At 31.7% G+C, this 20866-nt stretch overlaps 1 protein-coding gene across 1 annotated transcript in view; it reads left to right on the top strand.

Moving 5' to 3' along the window:
- The first annotated feature begins 2572 nt into the window (after positions 1-2572).
- The window catches only part of LOC129219361 (cadherin EGF LAG seven-pass G-type receptor 3-like), a 238112-nt gene continuing 219818 nt past the window's right edge, over positions 2573-20866 (top strand). The window contains exon 1 of the mRNA XM_054853735.1: positions 2573-2870. The gene's annotated coding sequence lies outside the window, so the exon portion shown is untranslated. The remainder of the gene's footprint in view (positions 2871-20866) is intronic.

Here is a 20866-nt window from a genome sequence, read left to right as displayed (position 1 = left end):
CAGAGAATGAAAATTTTATTAAAAAAATATATGAATAAAACACCCCCATATCGTGTTTGCGATAAAACTAGAAAAGAATATTTGAGAGAACAACAGTTAGGTTATATTTGAATTTAAGCTCGAAACAGCAGTGCGTTAGCAAATACTTCGTACAATCTCCATATTTGAGAAGCAGTACTTTTACCAAAGCGGTGCCAAAGATATAAAGACTGAACAATCCTAACATATATAATTGCCGAAGCCACTTATCGAGTAACGGTCTGACGTCATTAGCAATGAAATTACAGTGATCTCTCGCTTATACGCGACCTCTATTATACGCGTTTTTCACTTATGCGCGTTTTTCTCACGGGCCCGGCCAGCGATATAGTAAAACAATGTTAACTCTTGTTCATTTATACGCGAAACCTAAAATGCACTTTTCACTTATGCGCTGTACAGCCGTTACTGACTATGTACTAACGTTATTGTACTCCTATTGGTACTGGGCGACAAACATTAAGCACCACTTCCCGGAGTCACATGACGGCGGAATCAAAGATGCAATATTGAAAGACGTTGTGAGCAACACAACATGCGCGATAATTTTTTTTCAATTTTAGTAAAAATCGCCTAATTCACGCTTTGCTTAACGGATGATTTGTACCCTTCTTGTTCTTTCTCTTGAAATACATTCACAAGGACGTTATTCCATTGTTCGGATTCTTCAAAGAACGTGTTTTTTTTTTTTTTTTGGACAAGTGTGCAATAGGGGTGGAATTAGTCTTGTGATTGACTTCGAGAGGGGAGAACAGGTTACATACAAAAAGGTTGACGTCACTAAAAATCGTGCTCAAGCGGTACGCGTTGACATAGCCTATCGAAAATCTTTTGTATCCTCGTAGACTATAGCACTGATCACGCGACATTTTTTTAGGTTTTGGGGAATTCGCTTACGTGCTGTACAGTGCATAAAAAATGACAAAACGTACAACTTCAAATTTGGCTTTTTTATTAAATCACAATGTATAAATGGAAGTTATGTGCGAATTTATTCATTAGTATTAGTAGTATACCATTAGTATTACTATAACTGATGTTAACTTATTGCATTTAAGCTAATTTTTGGGGTTTTCACTTATACGCGAATTTCACTTGTGCGCGAAAATTTCATTGTCCCGTTTGGTCGCGTATAAGTGAGAGATCACTGTATTTATAAACATAAATTACTTTACAATTAAGAATGCTTATTGATTTTTTTAAGTGATTTTTTTTAAGTGAGAAGATTTTAATAGCTGATATTCTTAGCTGTTCTTTTTTTTTTCAACTGTTGCCAATGTTTTGGCACCAAAAAAAGTTAATGTACTTCGACCTCGCTGATTTTATCAGAAAAAAAAACAATGAAGTGCCCAAAACTGTGCGATCCAAAATTTCAACGATCAAAATGTCCCTAAACAGGCAGTTGCTTTCCCTCACATGAAGAAGCAATTTTCTCCCGTCATAACTTGACGGGTGGTTTTCTAGTATAGAAAAAACTAAAAATCGTGGGGGGGAGGGGGTCACTAATTTGTTTGGAGTACTTACCCTCTTATCTCCGTAGGCTATAATGCATAAAAAAGAAAACTGAAGTCAACCAAATAGACAAGCTATAACCATCTCTTATTTATTTCATCTCATACACCTAATGGTTTTCCACTGCGCGTGCTTTAAGGAATCCTTTTCCGTCAACATTACCCATGTGCCCCCTATTGTATTTAGCATCATATCGTATAAAATTCAACAAATCTCACTAACCTTTAACTTTACATACTGTTTCCATCGGGGGAAGATAAGATTTTTTTACGAAGACCAAGTAGTCTGCTGGTTACGTTGGTCCTGATTAAAATATTTCCAAAAACTTTACCAAATAGTGCTTAAGATAGAAGGAATAAAAAAATTAAGGAAAAAAACTGACATGGGTCGATTTTTATTGGGAGATATTGCATATTATCTCTGCAGGAGCAACCCGATGGGAGGTCATGGGACGTCCTGGTGACCTTCCAAAATGTCCGTATTCAGCGAATTTCGTCTGACGATTCGGCAAATTTAGAAACATATTGCAATTTTGAAATTTTTAAATGCCCGACTGTCTCTTTTCAATAGATGTACGTTAGTCAGCACACCCGTTTTTTTTTTTTTTTTCATCTGGCAAAATTTGCGGTTCTATTCGACAAATTGAGAATTCTCCCCCCCCCCACCCTTCTCCAAAACATTTAAGTTCGGAGTGTCCCTATATCTCCGTTGTCTGTAGGACAGAAAGCGAAAGCGAAACCGAAATCAACAAGCTAACCATCCCGATATAATTCGTCTTATCCACCTGATGATTTTCTACTGCACGTGCTATAAGAAAACCTTTTATTTACCTATTGCCGGCACCAGTAGCTTGGTTTTTTCTAAAGAAACCAGCAGATGGTGCGACTAGAGCTTTCTGTGACGTCACGGAGCGCCGCCAGGTGCTAACTCGCTTGAGAAGCAATACTTCCGCTTCAATACGAACTCCAAACCAGACCGCTTCTCTCTACCATCATATTCAACCACACCTGTGAGGGGAGCATTGTCATAGCGACGCTCGCAAGCCGGGTCGATTTTTTTTTGTTTCTTTTTTTCTTCGTCGAAATTTCCGTTGTATTTTCAAGTTCAGTTTTAAAGAATCATGTGTCGGTGCGTCGCTTTTCGCGCGTTGCTGGGAATATAAGGTGTTATATTTTTTTGTAAGGACCTGTTGCTGTTGGACAAATAACTGTTCGGAAGTTTTGTTGTGACTGTTGCTTCTCCCCTTGGATTTCTGTTTTGTCGATTTTCGCTGCCATGCAATAACGTAGTTGGAATTGGCGTGACTGGATATTTTTCTGGTAAGTGCCCCAGATATTTCTTATTTCTGTCTGCTGAATAATATTTGTTGCAAAACAGTGAAAATATTTTTTTTCCCCCTTCTGAGTTTTTTAACAGCGCAGTATCGTCGTACTTTTTAAAGTAGATTTTCACTGTAGCATTTCCCGTTAGAATATTTACTAGTAAAATTAATATCACTGTTTGGTATTAGTATGAATCTTAAGTCAATAAGTCTACTTTAATATTATCACTATTATTAGTTATTCTTGGTTTGTCCAAAGAGCAGTCCCTCCGTCTAGGGGGAGGCAAAGGGCATGCACACAATATCTATCATAGGAAAAAAGACAACAAAGTACGTACATAAATGTATATTTGCACTATGTTTCTAAAATAGGGGGGGGCAGTTGACCTCCCCCCTGATTGCTCGTTTGAGAGGCAAGCAAAAAAGTATATTTTTCTCCAAGAAGAGGATAGCAATAACAACAGAACATGTGCCTTATTTTTAAAAGAAAATTTTTTCCATACTATTGCTTTAATAAGTTCAGTTGTTTTTAACTAATGGATAATTCATTCTCCAATATTTTTTTTTTATTTCATAAATTTCTAAACGCAATAGTGGTTTATCATTTTTTCAGTAGCCTATTGGTTGTATAATCCTTCCTTATATTATAAATGCAAAAGTGACTTTGTTTGTATATTTGTTTGAAATTCTTCCTCGCCTTAACTACACAACCGATGATCATGAAATTTTGTATAGACGTTGTCAGGAGTGCCAGGGTGAACATAGGGTACCTTTTGCTTAGCAAAAAAGTATTCCATGATTTTTATTTCAATTTTAAAGAAAAACATAAATTTGTGATTATCTCATCGAAAAAGCGTCATATTTGTTCAATTTTTGCAGCATGTTAAATCCCTTAATTAGCTGCACAATCTGAATTTCACCCGAAGTTCGAGGGATAATTAGAACGCCCCCAAAATCTTCATTTGAAGATATTTTTTTGAAGTATCGTTTGTTGTTTCTGGTCACGGTATTGAAATTAAATTAAATTGAATAACTGATTGTTTGCAGACGATATTTTCGTGAAGGAAATGTAATCGGTTTATTTTTCATGCTTTTTTTTAAAAATATCATCTGAGCTTTCTGTCAGCGTTAATAGCTTTTGTGAGACATAGTAGATAGCCTTAATTATAATAAGTTGATATACGTTACTTTAAGAATTACTTTTAGTCTAAGTTTTGAAATAGTTTTATGAAATATTCGGAGTTTAATTTATTATTACATGCTACTGTCAACGTGAAAAGATCGTGCCTGATGCTGGTTAGTATATAAAGATGACAGAAGTTTTGGTGTTTTAAAGAAATCCAAAAAGGGGGGCCTAATTGAGTTTTTGAGCCATAAAGTTACTTATTTCAAGAAATCAATTTGAAATTTTTAGAAAAGCCAGATTGCTGAACATGCGGCACTTGGCACCATTCATTTTTGAGGTAGGCCGGGCACTGCAGCTAGTAATCAATAAAGTAAAGGAAAAAGGATTTTTTTCCCTATCTCTCTAGTTGCTTGTTATAAAAGTTTAATTTACTTAAATTGTTTTTACAATACCGATAAAATTTTAAGAAATAAATAAATAACTTTTTCAGGTCAAAAAAAAAAAAAAAAAAAAAAAAGCAATTTTTCTCTAAAAGGAGTGCATCTGAAACTGTAAAATGAGAAAATCGTTTTAGAACTTTTTACGACTGAAGATTTTATCTGAAGCTTATTTTTGATTGAATCAGAAATCTTATTTTAGAATGAATTAAAGTAATATCTATCTAAATCATTGCCAACTTTAACCAACAACGTTGATTCAGGAATATATATTTTGTAACACTATCCGAAAACAAAAGAAGAGAAAAAAATGACAGCTTTGTTTAAAAGTGACGCTTTATTCACAGTTTTTTTTTCTTTTGATAAAAGTCAGCTCAGTCAACTTTCATACCTTTCTCATTTACTCTGGAGCATGTTAGAAATTTTATTTCATCGCTTTGAATGGGACCACACAGATGCATTGTGTATTATTAAATAAGACAAAATTTCTTCTCCGTTTTCCGCAAGTTAGGTTTGTTTATTTTACTGTGCTGATTTTTAAAAACACACTTGTAATGATAATATACTTTTGGTCTTTTTTTTTTTCGATACGGATGCTTACGTTTAATATTTCGTTCCTCATTTTTATTATTTTTGGATGAAATGAAAAGCTTTTAATAGGATACTTTTGTTTGTTTATTTATTTTTTGTTGAAACATTGTTTGCGTTTCGTCAGTTCATATTTGCTTCGAATTACATACAGTGCCGGATCTGGCTGAATATTTGGTATTCGGCCGAATCAATCGGAAGCATGCCAAATAAAATCATGACAAGGGAAGTTTGCATGTAAAGTTTTTAGTAGTCAACCAAACGTATTTTTTTTTTTTTTTGTTTTTTGTTTTTTGCCGACACTGTATCATGATGCTCTTTTTTTTTAATCGTGAAGTTGTTTTCCTTTACTAGTCTTGCGTACAATCCAGTAAACAAATATACGGCGTCTTACTTTTTTTTTTCTACAGTTTTCAACTAACAAAAAGTATTCAAAACGGGAAGACCGTTGAATTGTCTACGGAATGTAAGAGACTACGCATTAATTATTATTAAATTTTATTCCAATTTTATTACCAATTTTATTCAATAACTTTCTTCAGTCATTACCAATGAAAGTCAGAATGCTTATGTTAACCAAAACTTCCTTGGCTCCTGATTAATCTTAAGCTGCGCACCGGTTACGGCATCCAGAGATTAAAGTTTCGTCCTTGTTATGGGCTCATTAGTCAAAGCAACCCTGAATGACTGTACATACAGTGAAGTACCGTTGATACACTTTTCTTTTATACGTTTTTATCATTTATACCTTTTTTAAAAATGGTCCCCGCAGAGTCCAATACACATCAACTTGTATCTATTATACGATTTTTTTCATTTATACGTTTCTTCAGTCCCTTGAAAAACGTATAAACGGTGCTTCACTATGTATGAATTGCTTTTAGATGTATCTTGCAAGGCCGCAGCCAGGATAATTTTTCGTAGAGGGAGGGGGGGGGGGGAGAACATGGTCAGCGACAAGGACGGTTTTAAACACGTAATTCAGACGGGAAATAGCGTTAAAAAATTATGCTTATTATGTTGTTTGCAACAATTACGCTAAAATGTAATTGAAAAATGAGTACCAAATAGTTATTTTAATTAACTAATTACTTCGTTAATATTTAATAATTCATTTATATGACATCGGAACCGTGAATCAGGGAGTAACTACATTTAGGATCTGCATCGCCATCACTATTTGATGAGCCATCCGAATCAACAAAAAACGAGGGCTGCGTACATTTATAGTGTCTATATTATACGGTGGTTATTATACGTTTACAATTCCATTACAAATGCATACAACGAGAACTTTTATAAAAACTTTCGGGGCGAATAATTGAAAAAAGTAGCGATTAAAAAGTAGTTTACCTATCGCCACTTCAAAAAATAAATTAATAATCTTAAAGGGTGCAAAGACATTTTAACTAGTTGGTAAAATTTTTTCCACCAAAATCAATCAAAGCTTTATGCATTAATATATTGAAATATCACGATTTGAAATTTTTAATCCCAATAGGAGTTATTGACATTCTGATCGATTAAAATGTGCAAAAATTCATGTGTTTTTTTCTTTTTTTCCCTTTTTTTTCGGAGAAAAATACCGGATTTTTAAGAAAAATTAAATTCTACTTTTTTTTGATCGCATGTTTTTGTTTAAAAAAATACTTTAGAAACTTCAGTTATTAATCAATTGATATTTATAAACGTAATTAAACTTAAAATTGATATTTTTAAAAAATCATAAAACCAATTATACTTCAAGTAATTACTTTACCAAAAAACTTTCATAACATGATATAAAAACAATTTAAATGTACAATTGCGTATAACTCGAATGAAATTCAATATGTATGTCATAAAAAACTACAAAAATAAACTATGGGGGAATAAACAAATTGTGTTGGTTTTTTTGCGACAAAAACTAAATCAGAGTTAAATGAAAGAAAAACAAAATTGAATTCAAACTATTTTTTTCAATTTAAGTCATTTAAAAAGAGCACGTATCACTTAAAAAAATTTTTTTTCTGCTCTTTGTATCGAGATGGTAGCTTAAAATCAAACCAAAACCATACTCAGCCCATAGGGACCAAGGTTTTATGTTTAAGCTTAAAAATAATTTTCAACAAAGGCTTATTTATTTATTTATTTTTTAAAAAAATAATTTTATTTAGGTTATGATTTAAATCGTTGACAGCCTGTGATGGAGTCAAATAAAAACACTAATGCACAAAAAACTATGTTGTAATTATTTCTCAAAATTTATTACGTAATAGTTGTTTTTTATCTTTAACTTCTTAATTGTTTACTTAAATATTATTTTTTATAACTGAAAATTATTTATATTAATTTATTTTTAGCAGGCATTTAAATGAATAAAACTACAAATATTTTAGCAATTCCGCATCCTCATTTTTGTAGAATGTATCTTTTATCATTTTATTATACAGCATATATATATATATATATATATATATATATATATATATATATATATATATATATATATATATATATATATATATATATATATATATATATATAATAATAATAAAAGTGAAAAATATTGAAAAGACCACACCAAGAGCCCATAGATGCGCAACGCAGCAAAACTAAAAAGCCAAGTAAATATAAAATTAAGCAAACAGAATTTCAAATATTAAACAAATTATAAATAATAAATGATGATAAAAAGGAAAAATGCAAACAGCTATTAAGTAGGAATAGATAAAGAGTGAATCCAGAGCTCATCAGCCGTGGAGGATTCATTAATTATGGTCAAAAGACCAAAATTTTAACTATGAACTAGAAGAGAATGTTTAAGCTCCAGTACATGTAATATAGAGTAACAATGGGCAAAAGCACCACTTGCTAAACTAAAAACAATAAACTAGAGCTCAAACCTAAAACTAAAAGCAGGGGGTTTCGCCTCGACTAATTAGGAAAACAAGTTCCGATAATTAGCCTTCCACGGGACAGTACCTGCCTATAACAAAATTGTCTTACCTTGAAATCCACGTAAACATAACCAAATCCATTGTTCAACCTGATAAAAAAACATTCCATTTGTCAACAAAACATTAAAAACGAAAAAACATATCCAGAAATCAGTCCATAGACATACCGAGTCGCCTGTTTCGCACGTGTAAAAAATTCATCCACCCCGGTGATTCATAAAAGATGGTTTGTCACGGTTGTATCATACATTTACACAGTTAAACAGTTTCAAAAGAAGCGAAATGCTCATCGAAGGCTATACTTAAGCAAATGTTTTCAACTAGATTTTTAGGGAAGTTATTATTAAAAAGTAAATTTTTGAGTACTGAAATTTCTTGCTTAAATGCAGAAATGGTATTGCAAATTCTTTTAATTCTGATAGTTTGCGAAACAATAATGCCAATAAAAACCTTTTTACTTAAGCAGGAGGAAAAATCTTGTAAGCTGTTAACTGTGAAATTGAATTCGCGTCTTTTATCATAGATTGTAGTGGAACAATTTGAGTCAATTTGTATGTTGATATCCAGGAAATTAAAGCTATTTTGATTAGAACTGGTCTTTTTGAGCGTTAATGAACTATGATAAATAGTTTTGCTAAGTTCAGAAAAATTTGGAAAATTTATATACAAAAGGTCATCAATGTATCTGCAACAAAGAGGTGTAGAGGAAGGATTGTCAATTAAATATTTTCTCTCATAATATAAAAGAAAAAGGTTGGCTAATGTAGAGCTAAAATTAGCTCCCATTGCTATGCCATTAATTTGTAGAAAACATAAATTACCATTTTTAACCGACTTCAAAAAGGAGGCGGTTATCAATTTATACCGTATGTATGTTTTTTTTTTGTTTGTTTGTCCACTCATAGCGTCTCACCTAGTGAACCGATTTTGATGATTCTTTTTTTAATGGATAGGGGATGGCTCAACTTAGGTCCCATTACTTTGTTTGACCATATTTGTTCTTTAGAAAAAAAGTTATGGGCAAAAAACAGTAAATTTTATGCAATTTCCCTATTAAATGATTTTGTAGCGAAGTTCGCACTTTTCATCCGTGGATAACGGTGGCTCAGTGGTAGAATTCTCGCCTCCCACACGAGCGACCCGAGTTCAAATCCAGACTAGGAAAAAGTGAATTTTACTAAAATTTCGTTTCTACTGTTTCCCGTATTTTCTCGAATTTTCCATTAATTTCTGTATCTTTCCAAGTCTGGAAAGTTCCAGCACTTTCTCAAGTTGTATATAAGGAGATGTAACGTTCATTCGTGGTTCTGAATAAAGATCTCGAGTTGAGACTAACGAGTATTCGCTTCATTTGGCTTTCACATTGTCTTCGCTATCTTCATCTACGCGACAATAGGAAACTCATTGTTATAAAAGTTTGGTGCCATATAACAGTAACATTAATAGTAATTGTAATGATAATTTTGAATGAAGGCTTCTCTGAAGCAAGCATCAAATTTCTTCAAGGGATATTTCGATAATGGGGAATCTGGTGCTGTCGTCTCATTTTTGGCGTAAATAATTTTATTTTAGTAACCCTGCTGATTTATAGTAACCCTATGTGAATTATCAAAATCTTCCTTTCTTCAGTGCTATTGCTCCATAGTAGGGGTAAACCTAACCTGGAAGCGAGGTGATGCAGTGATTAGGATCTGCTTAGCCTTCACAATGCTACCATTAGGTTTGACTCAACTACTCTGTAGTATTTTTATCATTATCATCTATGCCGATAACAGATGATCGGGACTAAGTAAGAAAATACAGGATTGCATCATGAGCAACTTAGATGCTGTGGAATGTAAATTAGTTAGGAAAAACGTAATACTTAAATGGTTATAATTAAATTAACTACGCATGATTTCCAGAGAGGAACAAAGATAAGTTTTTAGTGCCAATCGCTTAAAGTTTAACGCGTGTCAATAGTTTTTTTTTTTAGTATGGAGCATTTTTAAGAAAAAAATGTGAAGTTTCGTGATGGTAACTTCTTATTATTTCTGAAATACCTACATTTACACTAAAAAGAATGAAATAAAAAAATTTTGAAAAAAAAAAAATAGAACCGACTTCAAAATTGCTCTAAAAAGTGAAAAATAATTTTATTCTTTAAACACCATCGATAATGCTTTTAAACATAATTTTTGAAGTTGGCGCAAAAACGATAGATAAAATCATTCACAGCCATAACTCAAATACAACTATAAATTTAACCAGGACCAGTTTCTTCACTATCACATACATTATGCATTGATGACGGCATATTTGAATAGCGATATAAATGTTTCGTTCGTAACTTTGGATGCTTTTCTGAAAAAAAATATGAACGAAGCATGGTTACACTGGATTTTACGTTTTGTTTTTGCGCCAACTTCAAAAATTATGTTTAAAAGCATTATCGATGGTGTTTAAAGAATAAAATTATTTTTCACTTTTTAGAGCAATTTTGAAGTCGGTTCTATTTTTTTTTTCAAAATTTTTTTTTGAAAAAATTATTGAAAATACAAAATTTAAAAAGACCAAGAAAAAACAATTCATTAAAATCAAGGGAATCCTTGACTGAATTAAAAAGTTCTGAAACAGAGGAAAAAAGTTCAAGGAGTGGGATATTGGTGAAGAGGTTTTCAAAATCAAAAGTTTCTAAGTAATTTATATCAAGCATATTAAGTAAATTGATCACTTCAACACTATTATTACAATCCAGAACCAATTCATTTGTTGAAGTTTAAGTTGTTCAAGAATTTTTTTGAGAAACTGTTCAAGCTTTACACTCAGATTTTTTCCAATGGTGTTGGTGGCAGAGCAAATAAAGCGAAATCCAACAGGTGTTTTATGAAATTTTGGAATTGCACATAAGTAAGGTAAGTTAACAGAATCAGGACGTGGCAATTTAAAAAGTTTGTAAGCAGCAGCAAATTTTTTGATGATGGAGGATTCATTAAGTTTGGAGGAAACATAAGTGGTGGTTTTTTCTAGTTCATTTTTCAAAATATTAGCATATAATTTTTTGCAGCAGATAGAGTAATTAGAACTGGCTTTATCAACAACTGTAAAGACAAAGGCTTTTTTAAAATCATTGATGGCATTATTTTCATCAGCAGAGAGATGGAAGTATGAAGATTCTGTGTTAACAATATCACGTAAACGTGATTTCAGTTCAATTAAAAAGTGGTGTCTATATTCAAGAAATGCATTAAGTGGAACATTAAAACAATAGGAGATTTTTCTTAAAAAATATTCAAATTCAAATGTAAGCTTATTAAAAGCTTTTAGGAAATTAATACGAAAATTAGGCCGATATTTAGTACCCAAACTAAAAAGTTTAATGAGTTTTTTGTTTTGTAAAAAATTCAAATCACCGGTCAGAATATGACCAAGATCAACTCTGATCTTGGTTCTTGAGAACTTGATCTGAGTTCATAGTTAAAATTTTGGTCTTTTGACCATAATTAATGAATCCTCCACGGCTGATGAGCTCTGGATTCACTCTTTATCTATTCCTACTTAATAGCTGTTTGCATTTTTCCTTTTTATCATCATTTATTATTTATAATTTGTTTAATATTTGAAATTCTGTTTGCTTAATTTATATATATATATATATATATATATATATATATATATATATATATATATATATATATATATATATATATATATATGTACATACATACAGTGAAGCACCGTTTATACGTTTCCGTTTTATACGTTTTTTAACGTATAAACATAGGGCGATAAAACCAAATTTTGAAAAATAAATTTTAGATAATAATACAAAGAAACGTATTTTTGGAATTTTTTCTTCCGAAGCTTATTTAAAAAAATTAGTTTCACAAAGTAACTTTTTTTCCGATTTCAAATTCTCAAAGTCTTCGTATCAATTCGTAGAAACAAATTCTGCTAATGGGCCATCCACGGAAAAGTCGCCACTTTGTCCCATATGTAAATGTTTTTCATAAATGTTTTTCATTGAAATAGTAGTTTTAAAAGGTATTGGACAAAACTTTTGTTTAATAAACCGCGCAGAGAATTGTGATTTCCAAACAATGGCCCAGCTAAGTTCCAATTATTTTATTCATAAATAAAAAAATAAAATAATGTCTTGTTCACGGAAATAAAAAAAAGAAAAAAAAACTTTTAATATTTAAAAATCGAGGCCAATTTCATATCAAAGTAGTAATTTTGTAGATTTTGCAAACTATCAGCTACTTTAATGATTGGTGGGAATACAATATTAAGCTCTCTTAATTAAAGTACGGCTTAATTAGTAGTTTCAAATGTATGTTAAAAAATAGTATTTAGTAAATTTGAGGATATACTGGCAATTTATAATTTTGGTAGACTGCCTATTACTGATAAATTTCCCCTCCATCATTTATTTTCACCTCACAAATAATGACACTGATAAGATCTGTCACGGAGGTGAGATTCACGGAGGTGAGAAATTTTCCATTAATGTAATCCTAATAGATACATTTCTCAGGGATTTTTTTTCTTCGTTGCTACAATCTGCACATGTTGAGCATATGAAAACATGTTCACTTCTTGTTTTACATTTATTTACATCCCTGAAATTCAAGTTCACGGAGGTGGGAAGTCGGAATAACCACACTAAGTTTTTAAAGCAAAATTTATCTTCTTGTTTTTCGACAAAAATATCACAACTTCAACTACGGCTAAAAATAAACAAGGGGGCTGCCTTGTATCATGGAAAATTAAATGTGATGTCATTACTGCCACGTGTTAATGAGGAATGGCATTTTGTGTTTAGGTAACGGAGGTGAGAATTAATTGTGTGACATGATTCCTTGACCTACTTAAAACGAACTAAAACACAATATTAAAAAATTAAATATACCTTAACAATTACTACTTGAGACACTTGTGAAAGGAATAATAAATAAGTATATACTTTTAATTAAACGAGTTATTAAGCCACATAAACAGTCACACCAGGTGTGTGACAGGCCACGGAGGTGAGAATTCAAATGTTGTGAACCAAAAATATACTAAAATAAAAATTATAATTTGAAAAATTGATGGTAGGTTTAAATAGATTTATTTTTGATGAAATAAAAAGGCATTGTTAAATAAATTGTTCCTTAAAGTTTTTACTGTAAAGGCAGTGTGACAGAAAATTTACAGTTTTTGAAGAATGACCCATAACATTTTGTTCTTAACCTTTTAAAATTATTATTTTAAGTGAAATATATAAACTGTCACGCGCGAGACAAAATGCTTATTTTTCCGCGAAATAGCTCAAATATGCTTGCTCACAGACACAAAAATATGAAATACGTCTGAGCTGTGCTTAGTAAGTTAAAGATTTCGGGAGCATTCCTTAAGCTTAGAGAAGCGTTTCAACATTGCATCCAGGCTACTCCTGGTGGTTTTGCAATTTGTAATACACTTTCTAAAACTTTTTCGAATTTTCTGGATCTCAAATTTTAGTGATGATTTTCGAAAACGCTAAATATTTTTTAAGCATTTCCCCCATTGTTGAACGTATGAAAACTGAAACCTCGAATAAGATAATGATATTACCAATTCATTCTCAGAAAAAAAAGACTGCTAATGTTATTATTTCAAAATTCATTTCTCGAAAGTACCCACATGTAAAACCCTAGTAGAATTAACGTAATAATAACATTCTTGTACCAAAAAATGTTTGAAATACTCCCAAAAATGTATCTACAAATGAACTACATAATTGGTGACTTTTAGATATGTATGAACTTGAAATTAATTTATGAAACTAATCAAACTAAGTGCAATGTTCTAAAAAAAGAACTATAGGCTACTCTTGAAAAGTTCTATTGTCAATAAATCATCATTTACCAAATTTCATGCTCTTTTTTTTTTTGCTCTTTTTAGATATACGAGGAAGGTGATTCAAACTTGAGGTGATGCTTGCGAAAATATTCATTTAATGAGCAGCAAGAATTGGAAAATGTTGGCATGGAAAATCTTTGCGGGATTGGAAATCTTGCGGGATTTTGCTCTCAATCCCGCGAGATTAATCCCGCTAAATATCATGCGGGATTCGGGATTTCATGATTAGGAAACCTAGTGCAGATGCGTCTTTTGTGCTTAGCAAGGCATTAGAATTATTTGCTTCAGAGATTGAAAAATTATAAAATGTTAACGTTAGAATAACTGTTGATTACTTCTGAATCGGTTAGTTTCCTAAAAGTGTCAGACTCTTGAAAATATATGACAAGGAATTTTCGATTACTTACGTAATCGATACCTTGGATCACCTCTTTCAAATTGATTATTTAAGTTTCTCTAACATTGACAGGGACATGCCAGCAATACATGCTTTAGCAACTTTATTTGCTCGGTGTAACATCAACGCGAACACGCAAGCCAAACAGAAGCTCCGGCTGTCCCCATAGCAACCGCTGTGACTCAAACGGTATATAGCAGCTGATATATTTCAAGCCATGTTAACAAAAAACAGTTAGGAATTAATTTTATGGCTACGGTGGGCAAAAAGATGGAATAGAAATTACATATAAATCTTACCTGGATAGCTTATAGACTTTGGGGAAAAATCTAATGTTTGTATAACAGTGCGTTTGAACGAAACTGGGTAGAATGGAATAGAAATATTTTTCTTTGAGCCATATTTTTTCGGAATGCATACACTGTTAAAACTACAGGATGCAATCGGCACCTTTCAGAGGAGAAACGCTTGTTCACCAGCGGCACCCAATACGGAGCCGAAATCCCACCTCTAAATAGGGTGAAAAACAGGCACCTTTTAAAAACTAGACAGCCGGAGTGAAAAAAAGGATCCTTCGGAGAGAGAAATGGCACCCTTACTATAGATCCTCCTCCCCCCTCCCCCGTATTGTCTGCGTTTTTGAACACAGTTGTGTACTTTTTTTTTTTTTTAGTTTTGTTTTGATTTATGATATTCTACGTTTTGGACATTTTTCACATTGAACTCGGTATTGGAAATGATTAAAACATGTAATTACAGCATTTGATCATATTTCAGAGTTTTCAACATAGTTAAGAAGTGCTCATAGCGTTAATTCATCTGATCGTGCTCTAACTCAGTGTTTCTCAACCTCTTTTGACCCACGGGCGCGGTAAAAGCAAATGAAAAACTTTGCGGACCGGTGAAATCTTTATCGTTTTCTTAAAGAATCATAAAATTAATAATATGAATAATAACTCTGGGGTCGTTAAAAAACATGTGAAAAAATTCAGGGTTCTGATGTTTTTTTTTTTTTTTTTACAAAAAGTAATGTTAAAAATTAATAAAACAATAAATATCTACCCCTTCACTTGTATCAAAGATCTGTCACAAATACGTTATAATTTAAAAAATAGTAATTATTTAAAACATGTTAGAAATTATACATTTACTAAAACTTGACGTATTCCGAAAATGAAGCATAGCTGTACTTATGGATTATTTAAATGATGAGCCAAAAATATTCAGGGATATTACAATTACGGAAAAACAAAATCGTTTCATAAACGTTAATCAAGAGTAACAAAAGAAAATGCACATAAAGTTTTTCAACAGTTAAATAAAAAACCAAAAGAAAGTTCTAACGCTTTCGAGGACCGCTAACAGGAAATGATTCTAACACTTGAATGAAAAAGCAAAAGAAAAAAAGAGCTAGACTGAGAGAGATTTTTTTTTTCGCTAGCTTTATGTTATAATCTACGAAGCACAAGAAACATTTTTATTAAGGTTCTTTTGGTGACTAATAAAAGCTGCTTATCGAGTATTCAAGAAAATAATGACAGATATTTTTAGTAGCGTTTTGAATGATGGAAATTTCACGATAGTAACTGTAAACGGGAACTAGAAGACTAACGGTTACTGAAAAGCAATAAATGCACTTTTAAACACTTAACTATGTTTGAAAGCCCTAAAAGCTACAAAGTGATCAAAAGCTGTACTTACTTGTAATTTTGGATAATTAATCCTAGAAAAGTTGGGTTTTAATCCAATAGTGTACTTCATTCAATGTGAAAGACACACAAACGCAATCATCATTTGTCCGCCATATTGAGGTGGTTGAATGTATGTCTAAGGCAAAAAGCGCATGCGCAATGAGTCTTTCTGCGATTGGATGATGTTCTGGCTCCTCTGCTCTATTTTCTAGCCTGTGTTGCACCTTCAGGCACTATGCTTTCACCTTTAAGGGAATATTTTCACTCGTCTGGAACCCCTGGTTTTAACAGTGTAGGTGATTATCAGGGGTGCCGCAAGAACGGGGGGGGGGAGATTATGGAGAGAAAACTTTTATGGGGGGGCCGTAATTTTGGAATGTTAATATCCTTTTGCGCGGTCTCGTTTTTGGAAGGGAAAGGGTATTCCGCAGCATTTGGTGGGGTTTACCATCGTCCATAGGGGAGAGGGTACCCCTTTGATTATGTCGAACTCCATTTATCTAAAATAATGTTGATTAAAGGCAACAATTTCCTGATAACATTATTTTTAAAAACCATTGCAACCAAGTAAGTTATCCAGAAAACTGGAAAACAGTTCCGCATAAATTGTGGAAAAAAAATCCGGCCCCTTATAAATTCATGTACAGCATGGTCATGTGCGTTCGGGTGCTCGTGCGATAATCTGTGCCTGCTTCTCGGTTAGCTTATGTATTTTTATTGGGGTATTTCGTACAATTTTCGAAGATTTATAGAAAACCCCATGAAATGCGTGATAAGTTTAAGCTTTCCACTAGCGTTTTCGCAAGTAATTGAACTGCCAAATCCTATCTTACTTCTACTTCCCTTGGTCGTCAGATAGTGCTTTAGCCATTGGACAGTTTGCTTTGTTTACTTTTTTTGTGAAGCGTTGATGTAAAACGGAACATTTAACATGTAACCCTAACTAATAAAGGTCAGAAATTTTACAACTAAATTCATCTATATGGAGATGTGATCGTTTAGAATAACAAATACATAATTGTTAAGAGTTTTCTATGCATAATATCGAAACAAGATACCAGGGCCTTAGACAGGGGAAGGGAACGTCGAGAAAATCCCCCCCCCCCGCCCCCAACCGAAATTCTAGGATATATACTTTTAGCCGTCCCTTCATTAAGTCTCTTCTCTCCCCAAAAAAAAGAAAGAAACGATTGTTTTGTAATCAAAACTCTTGCATTACTCCTTCACTTGACCTTGTTACTTATTCTATCATTTAAACCCCTTCCCCCCACACACAGACAGAAAGTGAGATGACCAACCGCCGCAACACCTCCTAAAATTTATTCTTCAAAATTTGGTTTTATCGCATTATGTGTTTGGTAAATGATGATTTATTGACAATAGAACTTTTCGAGAGCAGCCTATAGTTCGTTTTCTAGAACATTGCACTTAGTTTGATTAGTTTTATAAATTAATTTCAAGTTCTTACATATCTAAAAGTTACCAATTATGTAGTTCATTTGTAGATAGATTTTTGGGGGTATTTCAAGCATTTTTTGGTACAAGAATGTTATTATTACGTTAATTCTACTAGGATTTTACATATGGGTACTTTCGAGAAAATAAATTTTGAAATAATAACATTAGCAGTCTATCAAAAACATATTAATACATTTTTAAACTTTTTCCACATTCAGGTTTTGGGATTTGCACATAAACCAATCATGATTTTTCCTGAGTTTCAAAATCTGTTGTGCTATATATATATATATATATATATATATATATATATATATATATATATATATATATATATATATATATATATATATATATATATATATATAAAACTTTGTCTCATATAATGAACGGTGGATTTATCATTGAAGAACACTATCAAAAGAGAGAGAGTATTTTTTTTTCTGAGAATGAATTGATAATCTCATTCGAGGTTTCAGTTTTCATACGTTCAACAACGGAGGAAATGCTTAAAAAATATTTAGCGTTTTCGAAAATCATCACTAAAATTTGAGATCCAGAAAATTCGAAAAAGTTTTAGAAAGTATTACAAATTGCAAAACCACCAGGAGTAGCCTGGATGCAATGTTGAAACGCTTCTCTAAACTTAAGGAATGCTCCCGAAACCTTTAACTTACTAAGCACAGCTCAGACGTGTTTCATATTTTGTGTCTGTGAGCATATTTGAGCTATTTCGCGGAAAAATAAGCATTTTGTCTCGCGCGTGACAGTTTATATATTTCACTTAAAATAATAATTTTAAAAGGTTAAGAACAAAATGTTATGGGTCATTCTTCAAAAAGTGTAAATTTTCTGTCACACTGCCTTTACAGTAAAAACTTAAAGGAACAATTTATTTAACAATGACTTTTAATTTCATCAAAAATATATCTATTTAAACCTACCAACAATTTTTTAATTTTTTTATTTTAGTATATTTTTCGTTCACAACATTTGAATTCTCACCACCGTGGCATGTCACACATCTGGTGTGACTGTTTATGTTGCTTAATAACTCGTTTGATTAAAAGTATATACTTATTTATTTATTATTCATTTCACAAGTGTCTCAAGTAGTAATTGTTAAGGTATATTTAATTTTTTAATATTGTGTTTTAGTTCGTTTTAAGTAGGTCAAGGAGTCATGTCACACAATTAATTCTCACCTCCGTTACCTAAATACAAAATGCCATTCCTCATTAACACGTGGTAGTAATGAAATCACATTTAATTTTCCATGATACAAGGGAGCCCCCTTGTTTATTTTTAGCCGTAGTTGAAGTTGTGAGATTTTTGTCGAAAAACAAGAAGATAGATTTTGCTTTAAAAACTTAGTGTGGTTATTCCGAGTTCCCACCTCCGTGAACTCGAATTTCAGGGATGTAAATTAATGTAAAACAAGAAGTGAACATGTTTTCATATGCTCAACATGTGCAGATTGTAGTAACGAGGAAAAAAAATTCCCTGATAAATGTATCTATTAGGATTATATTAATGGAAAATTTCTCACCTCCGTGAATCTCACCTTCGTGACAGACCTTATCAGAGTCATTATTTGTGAGGTGAAAATAAATGATGGAGGGGAAATATATCAGTAATAGGCAGTCTACCAAAATTATAAATTGCCAGTATATCCTCAAATTTACTAAATACTATTTTTAACACACATTTGAAACTACTAATTAAGCCGTACTTTAATTAAGAGAGCTTAATATTGTATTCCCACTAATCATTAAAGTAGCTGATTGTTTGCAAAATTAACGAAGTTACTACTTTGATATGAAATTGGCCTCGATTTTTAAATATTAAAAGTTTTTTTTTTCTTTTTTTTTTATTTCCGTGAACAAGACATTATTATTTTTTTTTTAAATTTATGAGTAAAATAATTGGAACTTAGCTGGGCCATTGTTTATGGGTACTTCTAGTAGGTAAAACTTTCATGTAAGAATGAAAAAAAAAAGGAAAAGAAAAGGTTTCGAAATTCAAAAATATTTGCGTTCCAGAGTTATGTTTTCTGGAGAATGACCCTTATTCATTTGGAAATCACAATTCTCTGTGTGGTTTATTAAACAAAAGTTTTGTCCAATGCCTTTTAAAACTACTATTTCAATGAAAAACATTTATGTTACGCGTGGGACAAAGTGGCGACTTTTCCGTGGATGGCCCATTAGCAGAATTTGTTTCTACGAATTGATATGAAGACTTTGAGAATTTGAAATCGGAAAAAAAGTTACCTTGTGAAACTAATTTTTTTAAATAAGCTTCGGAAGAAAAAATTCCAAAAATACATGTTTATCTTTGTATTATTTTCAGCATATTCATTACATTTAACGTTCTTGCTCTACAATTTCGTCCGTATGCAAAAAAAAAAACCAGATATTTGTAAGTTTGCCTCCTATTTTTTGTAAAATTCGTATGATAAATACCTTACAAAATACGTGCTGGTTTGGACTCCTTTTTTCTCCAATTTTCAAATAAAAATTAGACTTTTGAACATTGAAAAATGTATAACTTTTTATAATATTTACAATAAAATTGTAAAAAGAACTTCAGTAATAATAACGTATAATCATTTTATTAATTTATCAGCATAATTTCGAGCAATGATTACAAAAAAAGCTAATTAACCTTGAGGTACTACATTATCGTTGAATGATGCGCCATACTTTGCTGAACGCTTTGAACCCTAAAAACAGTTCGCAGTTTTTGTAGTCTCTTGCTCTATTTGAAAAGTTTTTGAAAAAACCTGTTTTTTTTAAATATAAATCCAAACACTTGTTTTTAAAATTGTATTTAAGAATTGCTTGCATAAGACTTGCTTCAGTTTTAAAGTCAAGATATTCAGCAGTTTAAGTAAATTTATAACAAAAAACAAAATAATAAAGAGATAATTTAAAATGGAGTTATTGCTGTTTGATTGATATACAAAATTGAGAAAACCCCGTTCTGAGAAAAATCCGTTTGCAGTTTTAAAATAGTATGTTGAGGTTTAAAATGTGCTATTTTTAATGTACAAAAATTTAATTTGTAGCAAATACGTACAATTTTTGAATGTAAAAAACGTAAACATCTTCAATGATCAATATGAAACCAGTGCTTAGGGAACCCCCCCCCCCCCTAAACTAGAGATTCGGTTAAGGCTATGGGAAAAAAGATGATAGATTATGAGAGAAAAAGGTAATCAATATGTTTTTAAATGTACCCAACACTATCTTCATCACAGCTCTGAGGTTTTTAACGTAACAAAATACAAAAATTACAAAAATAGCAAAACAGCGTAGAGAGCTTAATTTTGAACACAGAATTGTGACAATTTTCACAAATGGAAACAAAGAAATTATATTTCTTATAGAAAAAACATTTTTGATGCGTACTACTATTTAACTACTTATTTATTGACTTTGCTTACTTTAAAGTTTTAAAAACAATGAATTCCCAAAATAAAAAAAAATGA

Source organism: Uloborus diversus, chromosome 3 (genome assembly GCF_026930045.1).
Source record: "Uloborus diversus isolate 005 chromosome 3, Udiv.v.3.1, whole genome shotgun sequence".
NCBI classification, from domain to species: Eukaryota; Metazoa; Arthropoda; class Arachnida; order Araneae; family Uloboridae; genus Uloborus; species Uloborus diversus.
Note: the sequence above shows the minus strand (reverse complement) of the source record. Positions and strands in the feature narration are given on the sequence as shown.